The 19,808-nt window shown below is 54.2% G+C and overlaps 1 protein-coding gene across 1 annotated transcript in view; it reads left to right on the forward strand.

Annotated features, from left to right (window-relative positions):
- Positions 1-1,857: 1,857 nt before the first annotated feature.
- The window catches only part of FGF18 (fibroblast growth factor 18), a 74,333-nt gene continuing 56,382 nt past the window's right edge, over positions 1,858-19,808 (forward strand). The window contains exons 1-2 of the mRNA XM_075056697.1: positions 1,858-2,098; positions 3,242-3,278. The gene's annotated coding sequence lies outside the window, so the exon portion shown is untranslated. The remainder of the gene's footprint in view (positions 2,099-3,241; positions 3,279-19,808) is intronic.

Raw genomic sequence — 19,808 nt, forward strand, 5'->3', positions numbered from 1 at the left:
AAGAAATCCTGACTTCTATATTATGGTTGCAGAGTGTTTTATGTTCTTGTGGAAGAGGAAAACACGATGCTTTCAGCTGGCACAAAATGTCACCCGTATAAGGGCTGAGCTTTGAGACTTTGCAGGAGGAACCTCATGGTGACAGTGCAGCAGCTTGGCACCATCACGGCAAGGATGGGGACCAAGTTTCAGGTACCTATTTTCTGCATGGATCCTGCTTCCTCAGGGATAACTCTGGGGCTGGCAAGAGAGAAAGGTGACATGGGCTGTTGGGGGAGCAGGAGAAATCGGGTTTCAGCTGAGGATGACATCCTTGGTCTGGTGTGGTCTGCAGCGCACTGGCCATCTGTGGGAGACCTGGTGGCCTTTCCAGGAGCTCCGCTGGGCGGAGAGGCCATGCAGGCTTCCCACAGCCAACCTCCACCACCCTCCGCATGCCATTTATGGCAGGTTGCTTTTATGGCCTTGCATTTGTGCCTAAAGAAGAGTTAAAGGGGAAAAAAATTACCTAAGGAGGGCCAAAGAAACCCATCGAGGCCCGACTTCTGCCCTGGGGCTGTTTCTGAGGCAGTTCGGATTAATTTTCTGACTGCTCTGAGTTTCGGTGGTCAGGAAAGCCGAGAAGGAGCGATCAAACCTCATGCTCGCAGGTGACTACGAGCGGCTGCGAGTGTTAGGGAGGAATTATTGCCTTCTGGCTTGGCAGAACTGCCGTGCGCGTTGCGCAAGGTCTCCTTGGGCGGCAGGCACTGGACTTAGCGGGGTGATGGGCTGGTGCATGTGGAAACGCTGGGCTTGACCCCATGCCGTGGGGTGCCTTTCCCGGGGGTGGCTGAGCAGTGCCTGACGGCACAAGGTGGCGTAGGCTGGGTTCCTCCCCACCCAAACTGCTTCAGGGAAAAGAGACATTGGTGATGATTAGAAATATATTGAATATTTTCACATCTAAGCTAAATGCTCTCATCCTACAAGTCTCCAGATTCTGTTTGTACCGTTTCTTCGTGGGCATCTTGGTAAGCAAAACTTGCAGGGCTCGGGAAAGTGGCTCTGATGGTCTTGGCCAACCTTGGAAACAGCCTTCAGCTGTGGCAAGGTGCCGTGGGACCGCTGTGATGGGGGTACGTGGGGCCACTGATGTCGGTGGCATCAGTAATTTGCAGCGGTTTGGATTTTTTTTTTTTTTTTTGACTTGTGGCTCTGTAAGACCAGAAGTGTGAAGGCCACTTATATCACATATGAGTGTTAGTGCTGGAGGTTTCCTAAGAACTTGCTTTGGTCACTGTTTTCAAACTTCTTAACGTTTTCTGTGCCTCTTGGGCCTGAAACTAGGGGCTGAAAACCACTGTGGTTTGGTGTCCGAAGGGCCCCCGGTGATGAGCTCTAGGGAGTAAAGATGCTGCTTGATTCGTGGCTGAGAACGGGGGGGGAGCGAGTGCTCCGGTCCCCGCGGATGTGGGAGCAGCAGGGCCCGGCACGCTGCACCGGTGCACGCTGTTGTTCGAGTGGAGAATTTGGAAAGCTCGCAGTTATGAGCTATGGTTATGTTCTCGCTTAATAAGGTGTTAACTGACGCTCGGCTCTCTTCGGAGAGTTAGACTATGCGTGGAGGTTAACAGTTCCTGGCATTTTGTCTGCTATAAACGAGCTTTCGGAGAGGGGGAGAGCGAGCAACCGCACGCTCTCAGCGTGTGAATTTTTTTTTTTTTTCTTTACCTAGAGCAAAAAACCAAGGAGGGGGAAGCCCGGCCGGTTTTCCCCCGGGCTGCCCGAGCGTTTCAGCGGAGGAGGGAGCCGGGTGCGGAGCGGCGGAGCGGCCGCTGGAGGGCAGGCGAAGCGTGCCGAAGCGGGGCGGGCAGCGGCGGCCGCCGCCGGCCGGGGAAGCGCCGGGCGAAGCCCGACAACCTGACCCCGGTGTAAATAGCCCCGCCGTGGGAGCCGGGCCGGGCTCATGGAACCCGGCCGGGCGCTGCCCTGCCCTGCCCTGCCCGGGCGGCGGCGGGGCCGGGGGAGGGTGTCCCGGCCGGCGGGGGCTGCCGGGGCTTCGCTGCCGCCCGCCCGGGGCTCGCCGGGGACGGGACGCGCTGCAGCCCGCTCGGAGGTAAGAGCGGACCGGGCCGGGCCCCCGGCGCCCCCCGCCTCGGCCGAGCGCGGGGTGGGGGCGGCCGCGGCTGACACGTGTCGGCAGCCGGTCCGCTGGGCTTTTTTTTGGGTGGGGGGGGTTGGGGTGTTGGGTTCTTTTTTTTTTTTTCTTTAATCCCTCGCGTTTCGGGCAGCCCCGCTCGCTTCCCCCCCTCTCCCCCCGCCTTTTTTTTTATTATTTTTTTTCCTTAAAAAAAAAAAAAAAATAAATTCCCTTTCCTGGCCGCCCCTGCCCTCCCGGCCGGGCTGCGCAGGCGGTGCCCCGTCCGCGCAGGCGGTGCCAGCCCCGCGGGGGGCTGCCCGCAGCGGGTCCCCGCCTCCCGCTCCGCGCCCCGCGCATCGCCATGCCGCCGGCGCGGAGCGGAGCGCGGAGCGGGGCGCGGCGCTTGTGCGGGCGCGGGGCCGCCGAGAGGCTTTATCCGCCTCGCAGGGCTGGCCCGGGGGGGGCGGCGGGGGGGCACTCGCCGATGATCGGAAGTTACTGACAATAAGCACCTTCATCCCCCCCAAAGGCGGAGAGAGAGAGAGAGAGGGAGAGGAGGAGGAGGAGGAGAGACAGGGGGAGAGGAGAGCTGATGCCTAAGCGAGTCACTCGGAGGAGGCAAAGCGGGCGGTACCACAACTTCTCGGCGGCGCGGAGCGGCGCGGAACGGCGCGGAGCGGCGCGGCGCGGAGCGGAGCTGGGCGGCCGGATCGCTCCCATGTCAGGGCGGCGGTGGGGGACTGCACTCCGCTAGCGTGAAGCCGCTGACCTGCCCCCCTCCTCGCCCAGCGATGTATTCACTGCTCTCAGCCTGCACTTGCCTGTAAGGATTATGGCATATTTTGAAATATTTTTGTTAGTGGCTTGAAATTTTTTTTTTACCGGTTGTATGATTTTTTTTTATTTTTTTTTTTTTTAAACTTTCCTTTTGGAGGCTCCGGTTGCGTTTTCCTCGCAATCAGGTGGTAATCGGGACCCGAGCCTTTCTGTACGCAGAGCATCGCTCTGCACCCTTTAAAAAATCGCAAACAAAAACAAAGCAAAAAAAAAAAAAATCAACTTTAACCATTTTACCGCATCATTTGATCTTGTGTTGCTTTTTTTTTTTCTCCTCTCCAGATGTTTACATTTCCTGCTGCTGTGCTTTCAGGTACAGGTACGTGTCCTTTCTGTCCTCTTTCGCTTTTGGTTGTAAAATAGAAACAAAGGCGGCGTGCTGACCTCGGAGTGCCAGGCAGTTTTGGCTAGGGCTTTCACTTTTTTTCCCCTCTAGTTTTTATAGCCGTATTAAACCGATCCCCGCGCCAGATGCTGGAGCGTCACTTGCCCTGCGATGGGGCTGCCCCTCTCGCTCGGCTCCTTCTCGGTGACCGCTTGCGCCGAGGCCCCACCGGCGCAGCCGCCGCGGGTGCTCGGCCGCCCGGTGCGGGTTGGGGCGCAGGCGGGTGCGCCGGTAGCCTGCCGTAGCGGGATCCTCTGGAGTGCATTAGCCTGGCTAATGATGTGAGAGGGAGTGCTGGACTCTCCTCCTTGCACAATGTTGATTGATGCACTTGCCTTGGAAGAGCAGGCGCTCTCCTGCTCGCCCTCCTTTTTTTTTTTTTTTTCTCTTTTTCCCCCCCTTCTTTTTTTTCCCCTTCCTAGGGAACTTACTCCCAAAAACTGATACTTTGAAAAACACGAGTTTCCCTAGCCAGGAGAAGGAGGCTGCGTGCTCCCTCCCCATTATTCAGTAGAAAACCGTCCAAGTCAGATCCTGCCTTTGATCCTGCCTCGGCAGGAATGAAGCCGTTGGAGGAACACCCTGAGCGGCGAGGCTCTGCAGCCCGCGCGCCCGCGGGACCGGGACGGCGGCTGGGGGTGCCGGGGCGCCCGCTGCCCCCCGACAGCCCCGGCACCGCGCACCTCCCTGGGATGGGGATTTTTAGCCGGGCATCCCGCAGCGGACCCACCTGCGGGGTCAGGCAGAGCAGGTGTCGCTGCCCCAGCGGCTCCGGCCCACCGTCCCGCTGGGGCTGGGGGCCGCTCGCGCTCCCCCCTCGGCCCCACGCGGTGCCTTGGCCGCGATTGCACCTGCTCAGCCTCTCGCAGATACCCGACGGCGGCGAGGGATGGTCCTGGATGAGCACAGCCGCGGCCTTGGAGGGGGCTCCGTTCCTCTGGCCAAGCTAAAACCCCAAACCAGCCCCATCCCCTGCTCGCCCATCCCTCAAAAAATCCCCGGTCACATTTTTTTTCTCATCCCCTCTGAAAACTGCAGCTTGAACCTAACACCAGCAGAGCCTCCCCTCGGCGGAGCAGCCTCCTCGTCAGGAGAGGATCCACAGCTGTAAATTACCCTGCGGTTGGAAGGCGTTTGCTGTGTTTCTCCGGTGCAGGTTTTTGTGTTTTTTTTTTTTTGGTGGGGTTTTTTTTTTTTGAGCCCGAGGAATAACAGGCTGCGGAGGGCTCGCAGCGACGGCACCCTTTGCAGCGGGGAGACATTTTTTTGCGCTTGTGCGGTAACTGAAGTTAATCAGTCCTCCAGCCCCCTCCCTCTCCCCCTCCCTTCGGTGCTTTTAGTGAATCAGAAAAAGTTTGGCTGGCTGCCTGGAAAGCACTTGCTAAAATCTGATCTCTTACTTCAGCAGCCTTAAAACTTGGGAAGTTATTGGCATTTATACAGTTGGAGCTTGCAGGCTTCCAAGGCAATAAAATAATAAAAAAAAAAAAAAAAGGCAAAAAAAAAGCAAAAGAAAAGCTCTGTGCTCTGGTGCTATTAGAACCATACTTGCTCCATTTCGTACTGATTTTGCAGCATTTTGCGGGATTTGAGGCGGGGATTTGCTGCGGATGGGTGCTGCGGAGGTGTCCTGGGCCGCGGCCGGAGGGGTGGCGGATCTCGCTGGGTGTTACACCAAGAGGCGAGCTCTTTCGGCGATTAGCGTTGGGAGCCAAAACATTAGATTAGTCATACTCAAGGGCCTTCGAGTGAGTGTTTACAGTATTAATGGTAGATGAAAAGATGTGAATGCTGTAAGTTTTTATTGCCCATTTTGTTACACTTTCTTTCTGGATTTATTTACGGGATTACATGTTTTGAGCCTGAATGGGAGCGAGGGATTATAGGATTTCTTTTATAATGATCAGTTTGGGTAGGAGTTAGCCTTTGGTGAACTTGAGTAAATTAATGCATCACTTAGGTTTAATATTTATTTAGGCTAAAGGAAGTTGTTTAGTTTTGCTTAAAGGGCTCTGTGTTGTATTGGGGAGATTTAAGAGCGCCTGAAATGGATTATATTCTAAGGCTGCCTTTCGCCCTCCCCTGCAAGCCACGATCAGCGGGTCGTCCTGCGTGTTAGTCTTAGAATTACGCTCCTCTGCTGCTGACTGTTACCTTGTGGCTCCACATGCGAAGGTAAAAATCCCTCCAGCGTGTGTTGGGGCTGGAGGTATTCTGGGCCAAAATACCATGGCTCGGGTATTTTCTATCTTCTATTAGTTACTCGTGTACAAAGACTGCGGTGCGTTGACGTGCGAGCTGCCTGCAGTTCGGTGGTATGGTAGCTCAGCTGCTGGCTAAAAGCTTTCTCGTAGACCCCGCGCCCGCCTCTGCAGCCGCCCGTAGGTGACCCGGTCGGGTGTAGCATCACCCGTGGGCAGGTTGTGGCAGCACCGGAGAGGCGTTTCCCAGCCTGGACCGTGGGGAGGTCAGAGGCACCGGAGTTTTTGGAAGCAGGATTTAGACTCCCGGACAAGTCGGACTCCTCCAGGGCTTTGCTGTCGGGCGACATTTCCACCGAGGGACACCGGCGAATAGGACGCGGTGGGTCAGAGAGGAGCGCTGCTGGAGTGTGGGCCATGGGTGCTGGCGGCTGCGCGCCGGCACGGCCGTGAGAGCAGCCCTGTGCCTTGCAGGGCTGCGAGGAGGAAAGCTCGTTCTCCGGTCCCTTCCCCCGTGGCAGCAATGTCCCTGTCTTGTTTTCTTCTCTTGCATCTTGGGAAGTTCCTCTGCTGCCTGGGGTTGCCACAGTCCCGAAGGCAGCAGCGACACGGGATATCCTTGGGGACACTGGAGAGACTAATTTATTCATGCAGGTCGTTCTTAGGGATGCCCTTTCACCGCTAGTTACTAAACTCTCCCTCTATTGCTCGTCTTTAGCATCCTTCAGTTTAATTCTCCCGCTGCCTTTTCACACTTCCAGAGGCAATTTGTCCTCCACGTGCTTTTTCCGCTCTGTATGTCCTGGAGCGGTGTTGGGTTTGGCTTTGGAGTCAGTCCCTGCTCTTCAAGCGGGCGAGAAACCCGAGGAGCACCTTGCATGGATGGAGGGCATCTCCCATGCCGTGCTGAGCACCTTGCGTGGATGGAGGGCATCTCCCATGCTGTGCTGGCTCTGGCAGCCCCAGTGGCCCTTAGGACATCGGGGTCGGGGTTGTGGGACCTCAGGAGCTCACAGGTCCCCCTTCACCAGCACACATGGGGGCTTGGAGGCAGCTTCGGTGTAGAATGAGCAGCAGGATGCGAGGTTTTGGGTGCTGCCCTGGTTTGCAAGAGTGTCCAGCTCTTCTGCCCCAGGGCCGTCTCCAGCGCATCGTCAGCCAGAGCACGGGGCGATGGTTGCATGGGCTGCCCCGGCCATGCCGTAGAGCGGAGGCTGATGCTGCCTCAGCCTCTTTCCTGCCCTGATAAACCTCGGCGTGTTCTTCTACATGAAGCGCATCTGTCTTAGATTACGAAGAGGTCCCTGATAGGGCCAAATCCTTTGCTTTTATGGCTCTTGTAGGTTAAGATCCAGCTTTGGAATCTGATCCAGAAGCAAACAGGAGGTCAGAGGAGCGCACAAGGCAGCACCGGGCTATTTTCACATCTGCTGGTGTTGTGTAAGAGGAAGGCTGCTGCGCGCCATGCCAATAGCAACTTATGTTTCTCTTAAGCTCCTGTGCAGCGACAGACAGTTATTGTTTGGGGCTTTGTAAAGTGAGACACAGAGAAGTGTTGCTTCCACACGTTCAGTGAGCCAGATCCTGCGGTCTGGCGAAGCTGCGCGCAGCACATGTCGGAGGCGTGAGCCTGCTGAGCGGCTCCTTCCCTTCTCCCCGTCTGCTCCGCTGCAGCCGGCCTCCCTGGGGGCGGTCGGACGCCAGTGCCACCGAACGGCGCCGGGGACACCGTTGCGGTCCTTGTCCCGGCCCGCCCGGCTTCCCTCGCCCTGGGGTTCCCGGCCGCTCCTTCTGCGGGTGCGCAGCGGTGCCGGAGCCGAGGGTCCCCGCGCGCCCTGCCCTCGCCCTCCTCGGGCGGCACGAGCATCTCTCTCGAGATGGCGGCCGCGGCTGCGTGTGCTGCCAGGGATCGAGGCTCCGCGCCTCGGGCATCGCTGCGTCGCTCTTGAAGCCCACGCCGTGGGATAGCGCGGGTGCTCCTTCGCTGCGGCGTACCGCCCCGCTCCTTACGGCAAAGCCCTTGCGTGCCGAGACTCGGCGGGGTCCGGCGCCCCTGCGGCAGCCAGGGTGGGAGATCCTGCGCTCGCCCTCTCCGCTCAGCCTGGACGGGGACCACCGAGTCCTTGGCACGGCGTCCCCGTGCCGGCGCCTGCCTCCTGCTCCGCGAGGGTGTCTGAGCCCCCTTGGATGAAGGTAGCACTCCTCTGTGGAAACGTCTGAAGCGAGTTCTGCTTTCCAGTCTCGTCTCACCGTGGTTCCTGCCGTGCTGCAATACCTGCCTGAGCTGGCCCACCCCGCGCTCGTGCGGGGCTGCTGACGCACGGGTTGTACAAGTGATGCTGTGAAGGACAGAATATGGCAAAGGTGGTCTGGGAAAGGCTGGGAAGTTTTCTGTTGATTTTTCTGATCGCAGCCAATTTAATTTTTAGGCAGTGAGAAGACAAGAGAAACTGCGTAAGCAAAGCCTGATTTAATTAGAGGAGGAGGAGCTCAGCGATGTTGATGAAGCGCGTGACCCCATCGCGGGCTGAGATGGTCCACGACTCTGGGTCTGCGCTGCTGCTGGACTCGCGGCAGCGGAGGCAGCGCCTGCTCGGGTGGCTCCCCTAGTCTGCGCCCCGCAGAGGCAGGGCTTGGTTGCGTATTAAACCATTTTTTCCTGTTTAAAACCCCCTTGCTCTCCAGGAAACAACCATGCTGCTTGCCACAAGGGATTTTTATTCCCCCCTGCTGACTCATTGCTCCGGTTCTATGAAGTGGTGTGTCCTGAAGCTGCCCCTCATGCCCTGCTTCTGCCTCCCGGCCTTTGGAGAGCTCGGGCTCGTGGGGGAAGAGGAGACGCGTCGGAGCAGCGGCGTGGGCTGGAGCGGGGAAGCCCGGCAGCGGCCCGGCGCTTGTGCTGATGGTGCACGCTCCGGTTCTCCCATGGGAAAAGCGAGACTGAGATTAGGGTGGGCTGAGTGCAGGTGTGGGTCTTGCTCCTACACAGATGGGGGTATGCAGCCCGTGCCCCCTGCCCCGGCAGCTGTCGGCTGCCCGCCCTGGGCACGTGCTGCCTTTGCTTCCCACGGTCCCCAGCCCTTCGATGTGCTGGGGAAGGTCCTCTGCCAGAAGACCCTTCAAACACCTGGTTAGCAGGAAGATTTGCAAGGACAAAGCTGGTTTCCAGATGGCTATCCCAGTGAGGCAGAAACAAACGTGAACTCCTTCAGCATTTGGGGGCTTGGCGTTTTCTGGGTGTGTTGTGGCAATGGGCAGCAAAGCAGAGCTGCTGCTGGGAGGGTTCGATCCGCACACCCGCATGTATTGCGGTTTGTCTTTTCAGAGCTCTAGAGACGTGCAAGATGCTTCAGAGAAACAGAGAAGGACTCAGGAGTTGAGGAGAGCGCGTAGAAGGGTATAGTAGGTGCAGGGTTCAGATTTCCCCTGTTCGAGATAGCTGAGTGCATTGTGGTTGTTATATTTAATTTCTGTTTTGCTTTCCTTATTGCACCTGGCATGTCCAAGACTGGACGGAGGTGAGCGATGCTGGGTTTAGAGCAGTGCTGGGTTTTGGAGGAGGGATGTCCGCTCAAACCCCACTTATTTTCTGCTTGTAGAGCAGCCTGGCCATAGCGTACCGAGGCAGGAAAGAAAAGAGCGGGATGGGGAAAGGGTGATGCTTCCCAAGCCCTGCGGTGCATTTGGGATGTGGTGATGCAGCTGGTGGCGGGTCCTTTGGTGAGGGGCAGGTGGGGTGGCTGCTGAGGGCTTCTGGGGGCTCAGGTAGTACGAACGGCATCCAGGAGACTCAGGTGGCCACTCAGAATATTTGATTTTGCTGTAAGCTGATAGTGCCAAGCTGGTCGGCTGGGCAAGTGGATATCTCCCTCTGCTGTGGGAGTCTGAGCTCAAGAGAAAGACTCCCCTGGGGCTGAAAATAATTTTTTTGGATCTATAAAGCTACTTCCTGGATCCTTGGGAGTAGTTTTATGGGTCTCTTCCTTTCCTTAGGAGCTGGGAAAACCCCTGTCATGGTCTCTCGTCTCTTCCCTCCACCCTCGCTGTGCAATAGCTGCTTTCGCTTTGATTTTCCCCAGATAGGGACACTTTAGATATCAGTTGCGATAAGAGCAGGTGAAAAGTGTGTTCAGGGAACAGCATGATTTGAAAAAGGAAAAAAAGGAGTGGCTGCTCTTGGTGCCCGGGCAGGGGTATGTGAGGATGGATACCTGCTGCCGGGGCCTTTGCCTCGGGTCTCTGCAAACTGCTCCGGTCCTGGGAAGGCTGGAGTAGGTCACGCCATGCGTGCTGGGGGGGATGGAAGCCTTGGGCACAGGGAAGCACCTAAATTCCCTCCTGCTTGTGAGCCCAGTACACGGCCCCGATGGGGCTGGCAGGCAGGAGCCCCCAGGATGCTTCCGAGAGAGACGCTCCGCTGCAAAGCGTGACCGTCCTGTGCTGTGCTGCTGAGACCGGGGGGGCTTTCACGGGGAATCTCCGGCCCTGACAGGTCCGAACTTTACTTTTTTTTTCTTTCCTTCCCTGGGTTTTTGTGTTTTGATCACCTGCTGTGCCATAACAGCAGGTACAACCAGAAATTATGCAGAGCTGTGCATTACGCTGCCTACCTGGTATGTCGCTTCTGTGTCCTGGTACCTCTCCAGATGTCCATGGAGGATTAAGCATCCAGCGAAGCAGCTGGAGGGAAAGTAAGAAAAAAAAAAAAAACCCAACCCAAAATAGAAAAGACTGTCTGGCTCTGCCAAAGTATTTTCCTATTGGCATTCAGCAGCCTCGCCATAGCATGAAGAGAAAGAAAGGGGAACAGAGAGGAAGGAGGAGGCTTAGCCTGTCATGGTCTGCGTGTTTCCCTTTGTGTGAGCTCCTTCCCGTGCCGGGGGCTGCGGTGGGTGGGAGCCGACGTGCCAATCTTCCCCGCTTGGCCAGGGGCAGGCTGTGGGGTTCATGCCCCCGGCGTCGGGCTCGCCGACTCGCTTCGACACGGGGCTGGGCTCCCCGGGCAGCGCTTTGACACCTCCCTGCCTGTTTTGCCCGCACAAACAGCTGGATTTCAAGCTAAACCACAGGGCAGCGTTTTCCACGTAGCGACAGCACATCCTCCCCCGGCACAGCGCCGTGCCCTTTGCCAAACTCCGCTTACACCCTGCTCCCTGCACGCATTTGCTTTTTCACGAGGTTATCTGCTTTATTCCGCTGCAGCCAGCGGAAAAGGGGTCGTGCTGCCGGGAAATCCGCGACGCCTTTGACATACTGACCTCGGAGTGCAATAACGGCCTCTGACAGCATCCTCCTGCCCCTAGCTCCCGTCTCGGCGTGGTGCGGCTCCTGCTTCGTGGCTGCAGCTGAGCGCGTGCCCCTCCAGCCGCTGGCGATGCCGGCTGAGGCGAACTTTGCTTTGGAGGCAAGCCGGGAGGAAAGGGGGAAGATGCGAGGCTGCGGTGTTGGGTGATCGCAGCCCCTGCCTTGGGGGGCGGTTGAAACGGGATAAAAAGCGGGCGGTGGGGAACAGTCCGGCAGGTCCCGCTGGGCGCCGTGTGGCTGGTGATGATGGGAGACGAGGCAGAGCGCGGCCGCGGTGGAAGGTGAGGCAGCGCTCTCCCTGGGTTCGTTGGGGCAGGGGCAGAGCCTCGAGCGATGGCCAGGCTGAGGGGCCGGATCCTGCAAACAACGGGGGGGGGGCTGACACCGAGGGGCAGCAGAGTGGCGAGGGGCTGGGCGTGCCCTGCGATTCCCCCGTTAACGTTTTATAATCCAAATCGCGTTGAGATTGATGAATGCTAAACCTTGGTGAAGGTCCCAGGGAGCTGCATATTGCATGGGTACAAATACCAGAATGCAGCAATTAACTAATTAACGGATTGCTCTTCCTACAAGGCATTTCCAGCACTCCTTATTCCTCCTGGTTCCTTGTTCTCCTGCTGCATATTTCAAATCCCTTTCTTTCCTGCTAAAATACTATCTTTGGCATCATTTTTAAGGACAGCTTGTTAAAAAGCTGTTGTATCTTTTGGAATACCCCGAGCTCCTCTTCTGCAGAAATCCAGAATTAACAGAAAAATGCAGGGAGCAGTGGCGAGCCTGGTAAATAACTGGGCTGACAGCGTGCGTGCTGGGTGACCGTGGGCACGGCTGGCAGGTTAGGAGACCCTGGGAATATAAATCAGAAAATGGGATGAAGGGTGATATTGATAGAAGGACATTTTGCTGCTTCTCTGTTGCTCTTAATCCATTTGAAGAGAGGGGTGGTCTGCAGAGCTGGCACTGCGATCGCAGGGGTTCCCCCACCTGCAGGTGGGACTGGGGTCACCTCCTTCCCTGCAAACCCTGGGCAAGCCGCTAACCATGCTGCTCCTTCTGTCCAATTGTCAGGTACGAACCTCAAGAGATACTAGTGTTTATTTTCCCGAGTTGGATTAAAACCATAGGCAGAATTTGACTCAGTTGTATGAATGTACGAGCTAACAGCGAGTGGGGTGCGTACTCTACTTCCAGCCATGATTTCCAACTATAAAACGAAAGCTGATTTTGAACCCCTTAAGCTGCCAGGCCCTAAGGTTACAATCCTGTATGAGTAGCATCAGTCCCTCAATGTGAGGCTGTACTGTAAGATTGCATGGTGCAGGGTGGTATTGATTATCTGTAAAATAAATTATGATGTATGTAGTGCAGGTTTCTGACCCCGTGGTCGCGACCTTGCGGTGATTGGGGAGACTTCCGACCAGCTGAGATCAGAATAGCAAACAGCCCCCCAGCAATCAATAGAAGAACCAGCAGGTCTGATTGTTGGGGCCTTTTACAGGAATAATGTTTGATGCTGTGTACACATGGCATTTTTATCCCGGGGAACAAGCGGTTCTTCTACAAACTTTGCCTGAAATTAGATGTGGAACTCCGTGTTGGGTGTTCTGCTGTGCAACAAGCCAGCCTAACCACGGGGCAATTGGGGACGGAAACTTTTGCGGTGGAAAAGGGCGCGTGCGTGTTTCTACGTCGGGGTTTTCAGTGATCGGCAAAGCTGGTACCTCTCGGGTTGGAAGGGAGGCGTGAGAGCAGCTCTGCCCGGTAGCGCTGGCCAGCCCCAGCTGTGGTCTGCGGGGCGGGCATGGAGGGTCCCCCCCGGTTATATTGTGTATTTATTTTGTGAGTTTGACATAGCATTATCTCAGCCGCTACGAGAGAACTCTTCTGACCTGCAAGCCAAACCGACCCATTTGTGGCAAAATTGATAGCTAGGTTGCAGGGCTGAATTTTTAAGAGATGTGCAGATGCCCGCAGACGTGGATGCGGTGAATGAGGTGCCTGCTCCAGTGTTTTGCTGGGGTTGCCCCCCTAACCTGCGCGGGAGCAGCTGAGCCACCAAAGCACTGGCAAGGTGGGGGACGGGACTGGGCTGCCCCTGAGGCACCCCGAGAGCATCAGCCTCGCTCCTGACCCCGCGAGCACGACCATCGCAGCGGAGCCTCCAGCTCCTGGGTCAGCCGGGCTGCGTTTGCCCATTTGGAGAGGGAGTAAATAAATGGGAATAGTCTGCTAGAGGGGGAGCGGTCTTGCTTTTGTGCTGTTTCTGTTGCAAGAGTAGGTAGTAGGAATTTAATTGCCATTTGAATTTAGCAAAGAAGAAATTGAATTTATTTGTGCAGTTTCCATTTCTTTCTAGGAGCCTGACTTTTCCTGCGTGCACCATCGCCGTGCATGCCGAGAAGCTGAACAGCACTAGGTTAAGTTGCGGGGTTTCACTTCTAAAGGAAATCTGTGCTAGCTCTCTGACACAGGGCCAGCAAGGCTGAGCTCGCAAAGCTGCTCTGTTAGCTGGGTGGTGGGCCTGGGGATGTGGGGAGCTCCAGGCATTCCCAGACCAAACGGGAGCTCTAGGCGTTCCCAGACCAAACAGGGAACCGGTCGTACTGTTTCATTGGCACCGTTTGTGTGCCAGGTGCCCGTGAGGCTCTGGACCGAGGCACGGTGCTTTATGGCATCTTGGTGCTGTAGGCGTGAACGCCGGTGGTTCAAAGAAAGGGCAGTTGGGGAATCTCCAGCTTCATGTTGTAAGGTCTCCTGTCTGTGTTTGCCCACAGCTGGCCTGAATTTCCCCCTGGCGGCATTTTTTCCCCACTGCTGGTGACTGGTGATGGATGCAGCAAAGCGTGTTGGGCTTTCCCTGGTACCTGCAAGCTGCAGCAGCCCAAACCTCGGAAGGTGCCTTAGTGATTGTAACGCCTCTTTTTTCCCCTATTTAAAATGTTTCAGAAAAGGATTTATTTTCCAAAACTGTTGAGAGTTGTTCCCTGAAAATGGGAAACCTGCAATCTAAATTAATTAAAACCAAATGAAACTTTTCCCTAACTCAGCAAAGCAGAAAGATAAGAAATCCTAATTGTCTGGCATTTGCAGTGTGAAGATTTCCACACAGGAGCGCAGCTAATAGACATCAGTACAAATCTTCTATTAGAAAACAAACCGTGCTTTTCATTTCTGGCCCTAGGCTCACATGTTTGTTATATCTGATCCTGAAGGCAGATTGACAGTTTGGTTTGGATTAAATTCAACGCATGGTTTATGCCATGCTTTTGATAAGGCTCAATATTAATCTGATTTTTTTGTGTGTGTGCGGTCTTTAGTACACGAGCATCAGAATTGTCCATTCCTAGGAATACTTTTGCAGTGAAACTATTGAGGAATTTATTTCTGGAGGGAAGATGAAATTACTGATTTTAAAAACTCTCAAGATCCCAAGTAAAGTTGAAAGCCATTAACAACAGGCAATAAGCTTGACATGACCTGGGCAGGTTTTGAGCTATTTCATTAACTGATATAAAGAGCGTTTTCTTTAAATATCTTTGGAAAGGCAGCAGAGGAGGAGACTGGCTCACGCAGAGGGACCAGAGCAGGTTCCTGTACTTTTACCACCAGCATCGGCTCACAGTTCTGGTTAGCTGGGAATGAAGATTGTCACTGTTTGCACCTGTATGTGCTTGTGAACTTGGGTTTCTTCACGGGAATAACGGGCATTGCCACTGTCTGCTGGTTCCCTGAACGACCTCCTATGGTATGTCCCAAAGATGGGCTTTTAGGTACATTGGCCCATTAGGTACAAATAGTTATTTATTTGTATAGTATGTATTTATTCTGTTTATAAAGGGTCTTCACTCCCTGAAGCTGGTGTCTCTTGCCATTGCTCTGTTCCCTAGAAAGAAAGTGGGGAAAAAAGGTAGAAGAATTGGGAATGGGGAGGACGGAAGGAGAAGAGCGAAGAGGCAAAGGAGAAATTGCTTGCTGCCTTTGAACTCTGTGGCTCAGCAGTTGTGTGCCTGGACACCCGGCTGCAAAGCTTTGTGTCCATTCTCGCTGTAGGATGCAGCAATCTGTTGTGGCTAATTTTGGGACCACCTCCACCTCCGATGCAAGCGTGGCAACTCGCAAACATGGTTATTTTATCAGGGGTGAAGTTGGTCCCAAAGCTTGTCTTTGACCCTTGAAGATAACCGGTGCTGGCAGGACCTGTCAGTTGGTTGTTTGGTGCTAGAACCAGACACTAGAAAAGCTCTGACTTGGTGGTGATGCTGAAAGCAACCGAGATCCTTATCCCAACTATATATTAACTTCAAAAAATGAAATTAATGAGCTGGAGATGAGCATTGCCTGGGTCTGCGTTCATTTGAAGTTGCCTCTGGCAGCGAGTCGCATCCAGCGAGGTGCCTAAGTGAGCTCTCCTCCGAGGGATGGAGCTCCCGGGGCACGTGTCTCGGGCTGAAGTCCTTGTTTCTCAGCAAGATGGTGTGAGTTCCCTACATCCATCCGTGTTGGGTGAGGTGGAGATCTCCAGCCTCAAACGGAAAATGTCTGTTTGCACAATTAGTGTGGCCCCTTCCTTCTCTGGGAGCAGAATGGTTTATTGATTTCCTTGGCCCGCTCGCCCCCACCTATTCAGCAATAATGACCCTTCCACCCCAACTCTAAATCATCCCAGCCTGCCTCGCCCGTAAGCCCTCTAATCTTTTTGGGTTGTTGTTGGTATTTATGCTCATGGAGGTTTATGATCTGTCGGCGCTGGCTGCTGAAATGCTTTATTTATCCATATGCTGGGCCACACAGGGAGCGTCCTTATTCTGGTATCATGTTCAGGATGCTGTAGTTAAGGTTTGTGTCAGCACTTCCATGCACAAACCTTGTTATTCAGGGGTTTTGCAACTCCGTGGAAAAGAAAACCAGTGACCTGGCATGGCAAGGGGAGGCTCGGAGGCACACATGAAAGCCCAGCAACCCACTGCCCATTTAGGGATTATTAGATGGGCAACCTCTTTCCTCGAGGAAAATAGCCAAAACCATCCTCCTCCTTTGGTTTGATTTTGTAAAAAGAAAACCCTCTTTTGTGTGCTTGTATCGGTGTCGGATGGGGAAAACACAGTGAGGTAGGACGCAGGCTGGAATCCTCTCTGAGTACTTAAAAAATAAACATCCGGCTGATGCGGAACAAAACTGCCGTCTCCTGTGAACAAATCGTGTGCTGCGGAGGGTGGAGGGTTTGGGGAAGGCAGTGGCTGCTGCCCCGCGGCCGACCGACCGGCCAGCAGGCTCGGCACCGCAGCCCTCCGAACAGTAGGCGACGGGGTATATAAATGTGATTTATTGCCCTGTTAGCACAGGAGCTTGTGGGCTTATAAATTACTTGGAGATTTCTCGATAATGTGGTATAAACAGGAGAGATAATAGGGCTTGAGAATGTATTTCAAAGAACTTTTAGGGAAGGAGAAGTTTCGTGGCTCTTGGCAGGTATGGGGTGATGGCTGGCTGTGGTGGACGAAGAGCCTTTACAGACCAACCCAGCCGGGATATTTTTTATTGCTCCCTCTTAACGGCTGATGGATTTTGTGGGTGCTCCGTGGAGCCACCTGGAGCAGAGTTCGTAAGTCAGAGTGAAAGTGCTCGTGGAGCCCATTAGCCCAAGAGAGCAGGCTGGGGTTTGCAGTGGGGGTAACTTGTTTAAGTTGATCAGACACGTGGCTGCGAGCGGGAGCAGGCAGCGATGCAGTACCTCCGGCTTCCCCAGAAAGGGGACCCTGTGGCAGCCGGGTTTTTATAAAGGGAAACCGGGAGTGCCAAATAGATGCTCGACTCTTTTGTTAGCAGGTACCAAGCTGGTGTGACTGGCAGAACTGAGTTACTGCTCCAAAGCCATTTTTCCCATCTCCGGGACGGCGCCGGCAGTTCTTGCAGCGTGTCACCGTGTGTGGCTGAGGGGACTCTGCCACCGCGCGTGGCAGCATGCGGCAGGCTGAAAGCAGCGGCGATGGTACAGGAGCATTGTTTTGGGGAGGGCATCAGTGAATTGGGAGGTGCAGGAGTATAACTCCTCAAACACGCCTTCGGGCAGGGGCCGGGGGATGCCCAGCTTCGGGGCTCGCCTCCCTCTCAGTCCTCGTTTTGCTGACCGCCTTCGGGTTGGCAGCTTCTCCGCGGGCTTGCGAGAGCGCTGGGCTTGATGAGGAGCATCTTGGGTGCTCACACCGAGAAAGAGGTGGTTCCTGTCTCTTGTGTTTTCCCTTGAAGCTTTTGGAGCTGGCCGTGTGTTTTGTTCACTGAACGTGAACTTCTAAGCCATTTTCTAACGTCTTGGTGTTACACTGGGGATGGTTTCGGTGTGAAATTGTGCTTTGCTGATGGCTCCTGGAAGCTCTGCAGCATGGTACTGTGTGGCATCTCAGATCGTGGTTTCAGGTAGGGCCACCCTGGAGAAATGATGGGAAATGGAAAAGGTTGTTGTTAATGATGATTTTAATTGAGTTTTGCTAAATAGAAGTGGGTCTGCCCAGGTAAGTTGATTTGAAGAGATTTATTTAAAGTAAGTAGCACATTTTCAGATGGAAATTGGTTCTGTCCACCTCCTATGTCAGCAGGGCTCCCATGGTGATGTATTTGGGGTTCAGAGGACATCCAGAGAGCTCCATCCTGCCTTACATTTCATGAAATAGGTTTTGCAAGGCAAGCAAAGCTTAAAGCGAGATCAAAAGAAAATACCTCCCTTGCAGAGACGAAGGAAATTTTGCCTCTTATGTTTCAAATAAGTGAATTACTGATCAAAATCATCTCTTGAAAGCCCCGTTCCAGAAATAGCTTGCAAGACTTTTGTAAATAGAGATGTTTCTCATGTACATGGGAAGAGAACTACGCAGGAACAACTCTACTAGTGCAGGTGCTTGGTCATGGTAACTTGGCGAGAGGAAAAGGAGACTCATCAGCAATGTGTTGGCAAAGTGTGCAACTGAAATGTGGAAAAGCTGTTTGAAGGACAGGGAGGGGGTGCTCATCTCCATGGCTGTGATTCCACAAATTGCCCTTTATTTTTAGGTAATTTGCTGGCCTACTCCACTTTTCACCCTGACCGCTCTTCCTCAACACTGTTACCCCAGGACCTTGCCTTTAACAAGTCCCAGTGGGTTGAGAGGGCTGCAGTGGCTTTTTCCTGGGAGCTGGTCTCCTGCTAGATTGTGCTGTGCTGTTGTCCCAGCTCCCTGCTCTCTCCTGTTCAGGAGCCTCCAGTGGCATTTCCCAACCTAAGCCTTCCTGTGGCACAGCAGCGCTGGGCATCTGTGGCCCCTGCGTGAACAGGGCACGTGACTCTTACGTCCCCTCTGTCCCCTTTCTGTGAATTTTGTTTTTTGATATAGCTGTGTACTTTGCTTTTTAAAGAGCAAGGGTTGTGCCCCTGGCTCTTCCAACGGTACCCCAAGTCAGGGCTCGTCTGATTGACTATTTGGATATGGTGGGTGAAGTCCAAGGACGGAGAATATGTCATTACATACTGCTAGCATCACTGACACATGGGAACTGGAAGGAGAAAAGGAAATGCCCAGTGGTAGTTGGTATTTTATTGGGTTTTTAGAGCTGAGGAGAAGTCACCGTCTCTGTGAATCACAGCTTAAAGTTTGCAGAGATCTTCCTCACATACAAGTCCTTTTCCTGTTTTGACACAAAGCTTCGGCTCAGCCTGGTGTTTGGGGAAGGGCAGGTCCGCAGTGACCCCTCGTAATGCTGCCACGCGTCAGCCACGTTCAGCAACACCAGCCCTGCTGTCACCGGCTTTATTTCACTGGGCCAGGGTGAAGAGCCCGGAGACGCTGTCCCCCAGGCTGGGCATCCCCGTCGGGTGTTGTAATTAGGCTCTGAAAGAGAGATCAGCCCAGAGAGACTGGACTTTTCCCCCTCAATAACTGATATTAGCAGGCTGGTATTCAGGACACATGTAACCATTGAGGCTGTTGTGTATTTACCAGTTTCCAGTGATGTTTTGGTAGTTTCTGTAACATGGATTTGACACTTGCCCTGAACCTGCAAACGTCTCCCTTCAGAGCGGTGCCGTTGGAGATGGTGGGAGTAAAGAAGATGCTCAGTTGAACGATGGAGAAGACAAACTTGAAATGTAGGAGGGGAGGGTGCAAGCTGTCGGAGGGATTTGGGGTCTCAAACAGCTAATGTCAGCCAGTCCTAAAAGCAGGCATGAAAAAACTGGAGGCAGGCTAGTGGGAATGAACGCGAGGCAGAAGTGAGGTATCAGCAGCACAAGCATTCCCAGCAGAATGATTCCTGCCATTTCAATAAATCCCCCGATTGGCCTCCAGTTATTGTTCGATGGATTAACCTCCCTGTCCTTGGTCACAACCATTTTCTTATATCCCAGCACTGTGTAGAGGCTGCCAAATCACGGGATGCGTGAGCGGTGACACCTGAGGAAGTCCCTTTCCCCTCGGCACCATTCCCGTGTAGGGTCACTAGGTGTTATCTTGCCAGAAGAAGCAGGAGCAGGACCAGTTGGGGCTTAGTAAAAGGTTTCCAGAGAGGAAACTCGACAGAAGAAAAGTGGCATGGGATAATTCGATAGAGTCTCCAGGCACCTCTGCTGAATCCGCTGTGTGCTTTTGGAGAAGCCACCTTTCATGTGAGACCAGCGCTTGGGAGCTACCGTCCAGGGAGATAGTTGTTAGCCACGTCTCTGTTTTCTTTGCAAATGCAATGGAAAAAGGTGTTTTGGAAATCCTGCCCTGAACTCATGTGCGCTGCTCGGCAGTTGCCATGTTTTACCCTAGAGGGAGTTGCTTTTCTGCAGTGGGAGCAGGGAACTCTGTGTTCCTTGGACAATGTCAGGGGACTGGGATGAAAGGAGCTACAGGGGTAAATATCGGCTCGCTGCTGCAGTGCTGTCACTGCAAATGTTTTTCTTTTATGGGGAGAGCGGTCTCTGGTGACCTTCTGTCTCCTTCTGATG

The sequence above is a fragment of the Buteo buteo genome, chromosome 24 (assembly GCF_964188355.1).
Source record: "Buteo buteo chromosome 24, bButBut1.hap1.1, whole genome shotgun sequence".
NCBI classification, from domain to species: Eukaryota; Metazoa; Chordata; class Aves; order Accipitriformes; family Accipitridae; genus Buteo; species Buteo buteo.